The 11,072-nt window shown below is 40.2% G+C and overlaps 1 non-coding gene across 1 annotated transcript; it reads left to right on the forward strand.

The window, feature by feature from the left end:
• Positions 1-3,080: 3,080 nt before the first annotated feature.
• On the forward strand, positions 3,081-3,187 carry LOC125198470 (small nucleolar RNA R71). The gene has a single exon (XR_007172410.1). It is a non-coding gene; the product is annotated as a small nucleolar RNA R71 (small nucleolar RNA).
• Positions 3,188-11,072: the final 7,885 nt, after the last annotated feature.

Below are 11,072 nucleotides of genomic sequence, written 5' to 3' on the forward strand. Positions count from 1 at the left end.
TCCCCAAAGTTTGAAGAGGGAAATCGTGGGGGTACCGCGAAGGCGTCGTCTCTCGCGCCGACAACTTTTTCCACATAGCCTTTTGCTCGTCCGAGGCAAGGCTTATATCGTAGTTCTTCGCATTCTCGATTTTTCCCTTTGATCCCATATTTCTACAAATGAGAAGTACAACAAATAGAAAATATTTCAATAATTGGAAAATCAACAGTTCCCCCAAACTTAAACTTTTTTTTTTAATCAATACCAATGGATCAACATGTAAGACATGTAAGTGCAAGCTTAGGTGTATAAAACTTCCTAGATGGTATCGTGGAAACATATAGCACAAAATCATCCAAAATAGGAAACACAAATCCATCCCCGAACGTGAATTCATCCCCCATGCAGAGACGTATCAACCATAGATCAATACATATCAACAATCTCTATAGGATCCTAAAGTATTGCAATTCATGGAAGTAATAATAGCCTCATAATGCTATGAACATGATTGCAACATAAAAACAAGTAGAAACAAGAAGGAATCACTATTCACAAAGCTTCAAAACTTATCACCAAAACACAATATCACAATGGAAATCCATAAATAAGCATTCCCAATCATCCCCAATCATAAAATAAGAGTTTTCACCAAACAATTCATCCAAAACATGCTTAAATCCATGGAAGAAGTAGAACAAAACTCAGAAATTTAGTTAGGATGCATACCTTGTGTTGATTGAGAATTGGAGATGAAGAACTCTAAACTTGAAGAGAATTGAGAGAATTATAGTGTGGGTGTGTGAAATTGGTGATTTATAAAGGTGGGGGTTGTGTGCAAGGAAGGAATTTGAGAAGGAATGAGAAAAAGAATGGAAAACTTACCTTTTAAACTGCATTCCCGTCTTCTGGACTGCGCGCGGTGGTCGCCGCACAGGCGTTCTAAAACAGCGATTTCTGGCAGGCCGCCGCGGCCCATTCAGCGGTTCATCCGGCCCGCCCTAAGCCTGCCCTAAGCCCGTCCTATCCTGCACATGTGAAAATACGTGTGGCGACCGTCGTGTTAAGTGCGGCGACCGACACGCGTTGAATTAATTTATTTTTTAAAAAACGAAAACGAAAAAAAAATAAAAGAAAATAACTAAATCAATGAAAAATTGGGTTGCCTCCCAACAAGCGCTTTTGTTTTTAGTCGTTAGCTCGACTTGAAGTGGCCCACTAATTGAGCGGATCAGTGACCCTAGTGTTGAAAATGGGCATAGGGAGCAACTTGGTCCCTAGCTTCTTCCACCACTTGTATTTCCCCTTATTTGTTTTGATAACATAAATCTCGGGGTCCTCATTGGTTGCCTTCTTCCTCTTTTGCTTCTTTTTCTGCGGGATAGAGGTGGAGGGGTTAGTATCGTCCTTTTTGGGAGAACGTCTTACCTCGTTGACAATGTAGATAGTGGAGGTAGTAGGATCCTCCACTTCAAAGGGGTCTTGAGGTTTGGTCAAATCCGTGACCATGATTGTCCTACACTGCCGTTCCATCTTTGCCTGCTTTGCTTCCTCAAACTTGAGCATCTCGCTTTCGATCTTATAGGTGGATTGGCTATGGTTATCGCTAATTGTGATCTCGCCACGACCTACATCAATCAAAGCTTTGCAAGTAGCGAGAAAATCTCTCCCTACGATTAGAGGGACATTCTTGTCTACTTTCATGTCAAGCACAATAAAATTGGCGGGAAAAATGAAATCATCTATTTTCACTAAGACATCCTCAATCATACCAAAAGATTTTATGGTCGAGTTATCGGCCAACCTGAGTGTTACGTGTGAATTTTTGAGTGGCCCAATGATGAGCTTTTCGTAGTACTTCAGCGGCATGAGATTGATGGAAGATCCTAGATCACATAGGGCCTTGTCAACCTTCCCCTCTCCAATCTGGCATCGGATAATGAATTGGCCCGAATCTCTCTGCTTCACCGCCTTCTCCTTTCTCGCTGCAATGATTTGGTAGCTTAAGGTCGGCTTTTGTCGGCTTTCTCATTCTCATCACTGCTTCCCTTAGTAGCTTCGCATATTTAGGTATTTCCTGCAACGATTCAACTAGAGGAATGTTAGTATGAACTTTACAAAACATGTTCAAAAAATGTTTGAACTGCTTTTCGAGCTTAAACTTCCTCTTTGGCTGGAAAGGTAGCACAATCCCATTATGCCACATGAGTCCCTGCTGAGCGGGTGCTTCTTCTTTCTCTGTGGCGGCCCGCCGCGTAGTGTGCGGCGGTCCGCCGGCGGCTGGGCAGACGCCATTCTGGGCATCAGTGGCGGTCCGCCGCGTGGTGTGCGGCGGTTCGCCGGTGTCTGGGCAGTCCCCAGTTTTCTGCTTTGCCACCCACTTTTTGTTGACGTCGTCCACTAGTATGACTGCCTTTGCCCTTTCCTCATCTAACTTCTTTTGGATTTGCTCCATCTGTGTGTTGATGTTGGTTATGGCAGTCGAGATCGTGTTCATTTCCTGCTCGAGGTTGTTTATTCTGGCTTCAACCACTCCGATCTTGGTGTCATTAACCTTCATGTCTTGCGCGATTACCTCCAAGATCCTTGTGATCCCTTGTTCATACTCTTCCTCCTTCTTGAGTGTCTCAACTACTCCTCCCTTGCTAACATTAAATCCTGCGGGGGGTTGCAAGTAATTATTGTTAGAATAAGAGAGATTAGGGTAAGGTCGGTTTCCATTATAATTATTGAAATTACCACCCCCCTGGTTAGGGCGATAGTTGATGTTGTAATTTCTATTGGGGCCGCCTCCTTGTATGTAGTTGATTTCTTCCACTATCGGGGTAGGAGTTTCAGGCTTAGAGACTGCTATAATGGAGGTTGGTGGAATCGGGTCCTCCTTCCTTGATGAATCCATTTGGTCCACCCTAACTCGAAGCTCGGCCAATTCCTTTGCAAAGGAGCTTTCCTCGGCTTCTTCAACTGCAGCTATCCTTTCCACCGTCATGGCTTCCTCACCTGACTTCCTTAAGAACCCTCCATTTGCACCTGAATCAAGCATAGCACAAATTTTCTCGTTAAACCCATTATAGAGAATCCCTACCTGGTGGTCCACGGTGAAACCATGGTTAGGGCACTTTCGGAGAAGGGCTTTGAAACGAGCAAATGCCTCATAGAGGGGTTCGTCCTGGCCTTGGATGAATTGGAAGATCTCGCTTTTGAGCTTCAAAATTGTGCCCGACAGATAATACTTGTCGAGGAAGGCAGCTACAATGTCCTTCTATGTGGACACCTTTTCTCTAGGCATACATTCAAACCACTCTTTAGCAGAATCAGTTAATGAAAAGGGGAAGAATCTTACCCTTATGGCATCGTCGCTGACACCGTTCAGTATGAGAGTGTTTGCGATCTCCACAAATTTGGAGAGATGGCGGTTAGCATCCTTTATAGCCCTACCTGCAAAAGGAGTTTGCTTGACCCTTTGAATAAGGGGCATGCGTAACTCGAAATTATTAACGTCAATACGAGGTCCTTCGGGAAAGGTGATTATTCCACTTGATTGAACATGTTCATCACGGGTTGTATCTCCTGATTCTTCTTTTCCAGAGCCTCTCGGGCCGCCGTTTCCGCATCTCTCTCATCCATCAGTAGCTTCACCATTTCCTGCAGTTTCTCGATGTCCGTTCGGTCACCCATTGTTCCTGATCCTTTTTCACTTCTTATTTTCCTACGAGTTCTCTCAAGTTCTAAATCGAGCGGTTCTAGGCTGTCCTTCCCAGAGCGCGTTCGCATACAAAACCTGCAAGAACCAAAAACAAAAACGAATTAAAAACTAAAATTAAAAACTGAAAGAAATTAAAGTCCAAAGTAGCAAAATTATCCGTTTGAAGATATCACTCCGAAGTGAATTGTCTTCTCCGGCAACGGCGCCAAAAACTTGATGCACTATTTATTAGCACTAAATAAACCTGCAAGTATACAGAGTATATCTAGTATAGCTAAAGGTTAGTACCGGATATCGAACACGGGGAAGACGAACATAAAGTGTCTATCCTCTACTAAGACTCAAATACTATCTGGAAAAACAATTGGGTTTTGAAAACTTTTGAAAAACTAAAAACAATAGAAAGCATAGACCAACTAAAAGCGAATAAAACACAGAGAAAGACGATAGAGATAAGGGAATCCCAGGGATTTGTGTTCACAGTTATGGTTATACAAAATTCCAACTACAATACCCTAGCACAGTTTATACTTTCAAAGGACGAGTCACCTAGCTTATGCTCATGCGATACAAATGTTGATTACAAGATTAGGGTTGTCAATCCTAACACGTAACTCCAAAAAGCTCCTAAGACCCTTGAAAAGTCCTCATTCTCAATTAACAGTGCCGTTTTAAGGGAAGCTAACTGTAGTGTCTACTAAGTTCATCTAACTTGCTAGAACTCTGTCACAGTTATGAAGCAAGTTATATTAAATCATACACGATTGTGTCACTCAATCATGCAGCATCAAAACTACTTAGGGAAGAAACAAAGTAAAAACAAAACGAATATTAAATAGAAAAAGGAATTTGTATAACCAAAGTCGTTACTAACACATCCACAGAATCCTATGAGTTTAGTTGCACATAATTGAATAAGCTAAAAACATAGATTGAAGAGAAGACAATTTGAACATAAAACTAAAGCAAATAGAACCCGTGGGTTGAATCCTTGTCATTCTTGATGTTCTTGAAATCCTTCTCCAACTCCTTGCACCAATGAAGTACTCTAGGTCTTGATCTATATGAAGTATTTTGCAAGTAGAAGTTCTCTCTTTTGATGAAGCTTGAGGTCTTATTTATAGGGGAAAGCCATGACTTGTTGTAGAAGGAAAAAATCTCCAAAATATGGTAAAACTGGGCGCAAATCTAGGGCTTCTCGGATTCGCCGCCTTTCTCCGGCGGTCGCCGCGTTGGACTCCAGAGAGTCTGTTCCCTCGGCGGTGGACTGCCGCACATCTTCCGGCGGTCACCGGACGAGACTTCTCTTCCAAGCACATTTTTCCGAGGTGGACCGCTGCGTTGATCTGCCCGTTGGGCGCCGGCGGTCGCCGCACACATCCGCGGCGGTCGTCGGTCGCCGTCTGACTCCAGATTTCCAAACTTGGCGTTTTGGCTCCCTTTTTTGGGATTTCTCATAAAACACGTCAACATAACAAAATACAAAATATGCAAATAATGGATGTGCAGAGTGACTTTGAAATAAAAAACGGACCAAATAATGGCCTTAAAATAGTGCAAAATCCGAGCGTATCACTGGCTCACCGTCTAGATGTGCAGTCAGCGAGCCAATCTCTGGATCTGGATCTGCCACGTTCGCCATATCACCAACTGTCTCCTCCTCTGTTTCCGAATACTATGTTTCTGATGATGACTTTGGATCCTCTTCGCCTGACGAATTCCACTCCTCTTCACTTTCTGAATCAAACGGAAATGGATCTCCCGTTCTTAACCCTGATCTGGTGGTGACAGTGGATGTAGACTCCTTGACCTGCCACTTGTATCGGCCGTTTCCTGACCCAGATGAGTTAACCCAACTTCCAAAACAGCGGCCCGCGTTCATAAACTAGAAACAACAACAACGAAACAGAAAGAAATTAAACTATATACACCAAAAACCATCTAAACACATTAGAAACAAATGCCATCCATCCCCGGCAACGGCGCCATTTGAACTCTGATATTTTTTTAGCTGCGTGCACAATATGGAATATTAAGCTTCCTGGGTCCAGAGAATCCACTAGATCACAAGGTTTAGGAACTCGCGGAACGCTGAAAGATCTCGGTCGTTGGACACACAGTATATCACTTCAAAACCCTCAACCCGCGTATACTTGAATTAGTATAGGGAAGCAGGGATAGATCCCACGAGGACAGGGGCGAAATCATGCATTTAAAGGGCTTTTGGATGGTTTGGTTGCTGCCACGCAAATTTGGGTTGAGGAACTTATACTAGACAGGGGAAAAGCAATTTAATTATCTCTAGATCTAGGAACAGGAAAACATCCACGTAACACAGATTGACATTATATCATCACTATCTTCAAACCAACTTCCTAGATCTAGTAATATTACTACCTAATCTAGCTGGACTGACTCGATGCATGTAGTGGGGACCATTTTTCCAAAAATAGAAGTGTACGACCAAAAAGCTGCAAAATAACCAATTCTAAGCCTAACTACCTACAAAACGCAAAGCATAATCGGAATTTAACTGAAACATGATGAAAACAGAACAATGATAGTAACTCAACGGCGACCAACAGATCGGACGTCAGAAAACGCCGAGAAACCCAAAAAAAAAACTCAGATCTCTATCTCCTAGATGAAGTAAAACAAAAACGAAAGCAGATTTTCAAAATCCATGCATAATTCAATTCCCCTGTTCAGATCCACACTTCGGATGCTAAATCCACTCCGGATCCAAGCATCCGAGACAAACTCCGGTCGAAATCATCTCCGTAACTACAGATTCACCAATTTTCCACAGATCAACAACAACAACCTCAGATCAACTCAAATCACCCAGATCAAGTACGCAAAGCATCCAACAAAGTGAATAACAATCAAACCTCCAGAACAAACTCCTCAAAACACAAAATTAACATAAATCAACACAGAATCAACACCATCATAACATGAAATAAAATTCATAGATAAACAGCAAGTAGCAAAACGAACAAATCGACTTTGAACGGCGAAGTTCGATAGAAATCAAAACATAAACGCTGAAAAAGGAAATGATTGTATCTTCGTCCTCCTTGAGGACGGTGTTGCACAGATTTTCCCGAAGATTAGACCCCTATTCTACCCCCGAATTCCCATTTCCCAAATGTGTGTGTGTGTGAGCTGAGAGCTATCGTCTATCTCCTCATGTCTGTTGCATGCACCTTCTTATATAGGCGTGAAAGTGGGTCCAGCAGAGGCTCTTTTCCTTTTGTGTGAATTGTCTTCTTTGCCCTCAGCTTCGGACTCCCCTCGTCTAGCCATTTTCTTCCTCGATTCTGCTCATTTTTCGCCTTCTTCCTTCGCTAGTCCACTTCCTTCAATTCTTCCTGGACCTGGCCAATTTCCTTCACACACCTGGCTTAAACAATGTGTTAGACCCAGTAAATGGTGACTTTTCATCATATAACCGATGCATGAAATTAGCCTTATCAATGGTATAGCACGCACGATCCTGCGTACAAAAGGATGTGCAAGGATGTGATCGACGCATGTCGGCGCAATTTAGGAATGCCACCCACTGATGATTATGGCATCGAGATTGGGGGCGGGGACGTCGGAGGCGGCAGCGGCGCGGGCGACGGGGATGAGGACGAGGACGAGGAGGAGGAGGAGTGAGAGCCGAGGGTTGTATTTCTCGACTTTTTATGATTATGTAATATTTAACTTAATTATATATTTTTTTAAGTATTATGTAATTTTTTTTTAATGAAGTATTCGTATTTTTCCGTATTCCTTGTAGACATTTTAATTCCGTAAATTTTAATTCCGTAAATTGAGTAATTGTGAATTTATTTTATTGCGGAAAGTCCTAGTGGAAGTCCTACATTGTGCAGTGGGATAGGAAGTTCTAGTGGAAGGTCTAGTGACGTGGCAGGAAGTTTTTGTGGGAAGTCCTGGTGGTAGTACTAGTGGGAAGTCCGCCACCGAATATGCTCTAGAGAAGTAATTTATGTGAAATTTTGTGATGCGGATGATCCAATACAAAACAAATAAGGTTTGTAAAATTAAAGAAGAATGCAACCACTGAATAGTCAATACAACTTTCATTCCAAGTCAAAACATGTTCCTTCAAAATTTTGAAAAGTATCCGTAACATTAAAATTAGAAGCAAATTGTCACTGTACATATTTAGCAAACCGACGAACCAACTAGCGTCGTGGTTTACTTTGCATTCTAACATATTACACCCTGCTGCGTAATAGTAAAATAATTTTTTATTCTGGCCGTTTTATCTTAGAGTTATTTTCTTTTTTAAGTAAAAAGTGGAGTAACATATTTTCACACTCATACTTTTCATTCTCTCTTAATTTATTGTCTCTATTTTTCTCTCTCTTCTACTTTATTATCTTTTTATTAAATATCATTACACATATTTTTTTTAATCTTCATGCCGAAGAGAAAAATGTTTCCACTCCTATGAGGGAGTAGTATAATACTTCCTTAGTCCCATGGAAGATGATACATTTTCCTTTTTAATTTATCTTATCAAAGATGACTCATTATTAGAAATAGAAATTAATTTATCTCTATATTCTCCTTTTCTTACTTTATTCCCCCAATCTAATTCACAAAATAAAATTACATAAAATCTCGTGAAGCCCAAGGAAGGGATCATCTTCTTTAGAATTTACTCCCTCCGTCTCCAAAAAAATATACTAGTTTTTTCATTTTGGATCCTACGATCCACTTATACTACTTCGATTACATTTTTTCTTTTCTCTCTTCCTTACTTTTTCCTATCTCTTCTTTAATTTATTTATTATACATTAAAACTCGTGCTATATATAACTTTCTCAATTTTTTGGGGATGGAGAAAGTATTAAATTACAAAGTGTTTTATTTTGATAGAATTCTGTTAGCATTCATTCCTTCCTCTCTCCTCAACCGAATCCTCCTTAAGAAACCCATCCCTTATGGAGTATATAGTACGCCCTCCGTCCCGGCTAAGATGACACATTGCTTAGCCGGCATAGAATTTTAGGAGTTATAGATTAAAGTGTTTAATTGAAAAGAGAAAAGGTGGGTGTAAGTATTAAAGTAAAGAGATAAAAAAAGATGAATAATTTAATAGGAGTGAGAAAAAGTGGTTGAATGGATTAATTGGAGAGAGAAAATTTTCAAAAAAAGAAATGTGTCATCTTAGTTGGGACAAACTAAAAGGAAAAACGTGTCATCTTAAGCGGGACGGAGGGAATAGTACACATTTTCTCGCTACTTACAAAAAAATCAAACATAGATAGTTACAGACAACAAACCCCACTCTCAAATCTCAAACAAACTAACTTCAGCTCTTGACATCATTCGCCAACACCTCCTCGACGATTATGCTTTTGTTGAAAACTACTCCCAAATCTCAACGAGGGAGAAGGTGAAGTTCGCGGCGGAAAGGTTTAGGAATTTGTGAATGCTTTGGGTCTCTAGTGGAATTATGCATTTTTTTAATTATTTCTATGAAAGATAGAAAAACCGTTGTGGATTTATTATTGATCTTTGTTAGAGATGAGATTACACGACATTTCAATATGAATAACGTACGTCTCTGTTCGCATTTTTCCTTTTTGTCGATCTACGCAAAATGCGAACTACAATAATGGAAATTAATTAAATATGCCCATCATGAACTAACAAGTTTATTAATGAGGAATCAAACCAGCCACTACACCGAGTACAGTATTGGCTAAACTTATTATGTTACAATTTTGAAGCAAATGAATTTCAATTTTATTAAAAATATATGGAGCTTCTGTTTTGTCATCATTATCCCTTTTGGTAGACTTCATTTTATAATTAAAATCAGATGATGTTTTATCTAAAATCTTATAATCCTTTTCTGTCCCATAAAAATATGTGCACTTTCCATTTTTATTCGTTCTACGAAAATGTATGCATTCTATTTTTAAAAAGTTTTCCTAATTTATTATCTATATACATCAATTTATTTACAACATATACCACCATTTAACACTATTAATAATGTAACAGCCCGGCATTTCTAGGGTATAATAAATGCAGCGACTGCTACTTAGGCGAACTTAAAAACAACAAGAACAGAGACTAGGGTTTCAATTAAAGAGATTTACCCTAGCAATTAATGAAGTATCAAGGCAAAAGTCAATGGCTTAGCATAATTCCAACAAAACGCAATAATTCCCCTCATTCCAAAACAAAGAATTAAGTTCACCATAACCAAAAATAATAAGTTTTCCAAAAATATTCAGCGGAAGCATTTCAAGAGAAAGCGGAGCCATGTATGAAGACACGACTACACTTATAGTTCCAAACATCCATTTTATTCGATTCAATCTTCTCAACACCACCGACCGTCCATCGCCGCTCAACCTGCACATAGGGAAAACACATGCAGGGCTGAGTATTTTAAACATACTCAGTGGACTCATGCCAAAACATTTTAATAGTTATGCCACCCTTACCATAGTGAACTCGAGGTTTTGCATTTATTTAAAGATAAGCATCGAGTGTCACAAAATATATCATGGACTGGCCAGTCAAATAATACCTCCCATTTTCTCATCAATCATCATTTCATAGTGCGACGAAAGTGTGGCCACACTATTCGCCCACGAGATCGGCCGACTAGCAAGGACGGCTCCCGATCCCACCGTGTACACAGCCTGGTAGGGTTTGCGGCCCATACTCAGACCCGAATTCGTTTAATCATAGCCACTATAGCCTAATGGAGCGTACTCACAATCTAGGCATCAGGCACACACAATATCCAAAATAATTCATAGGCATGGCATAACAGTTTAATCCACCCTTATTTCTCCAACATCATATATTTGCATATAGAAGAGAGTTTAGAATAAAGCCCACCTCGATTTCTTTTGAGTTCAACAAAAATGCACTCCTTCTTGATATCCCACCGGGAACGCGAACTATCACCTTTAGTTCATATTTTTCAAATAAGTCTCAAATCATGGATTTAAAATTATGCATGATCTCACGTTTCCCTTTTCCCTTCGATTATTTTCCAAAATCAACAATCAAAATCAAAGTACGATTATCATATCGTTTTTATTCACACAACAATTCCAGATTTATCATCAAATCGTGTCACGCATGAGTGCTTTTCTACACACAACACACGCACACACACCACACACATGTGCACGCCTACCGAGGCATGCATCACACACACACTCTCGGCCACACACACACACACACACATGCATCCAAATTCACCGAATTATTTCCCCCTTCACTCGTTCTAAATGCATGTGGACTCAGAAACACCGATTAATCGGTAGAGGAAGAAAAGATTAATAATAAAAGTACATTTTCTTGCAAAACAAACGGTAGAAACAAGTAGAATCTTGAT

The sequence above is a fragment of the Salvia hispanica genome, chromosome 6 (genome assembly GCF_029641045.1).
Source record: "Salvia hispanica isolate PSC_SH4W2 chromosome 6, Shi_PSC_v1, whole genome shotgun sequence".
Lineage (NCBI taxonomy): Eukaryota > Viridiplantae > Streptophyta > Magnoliopsida > Lamiales > Lamiaceae > Salvia > Salvia hispanica.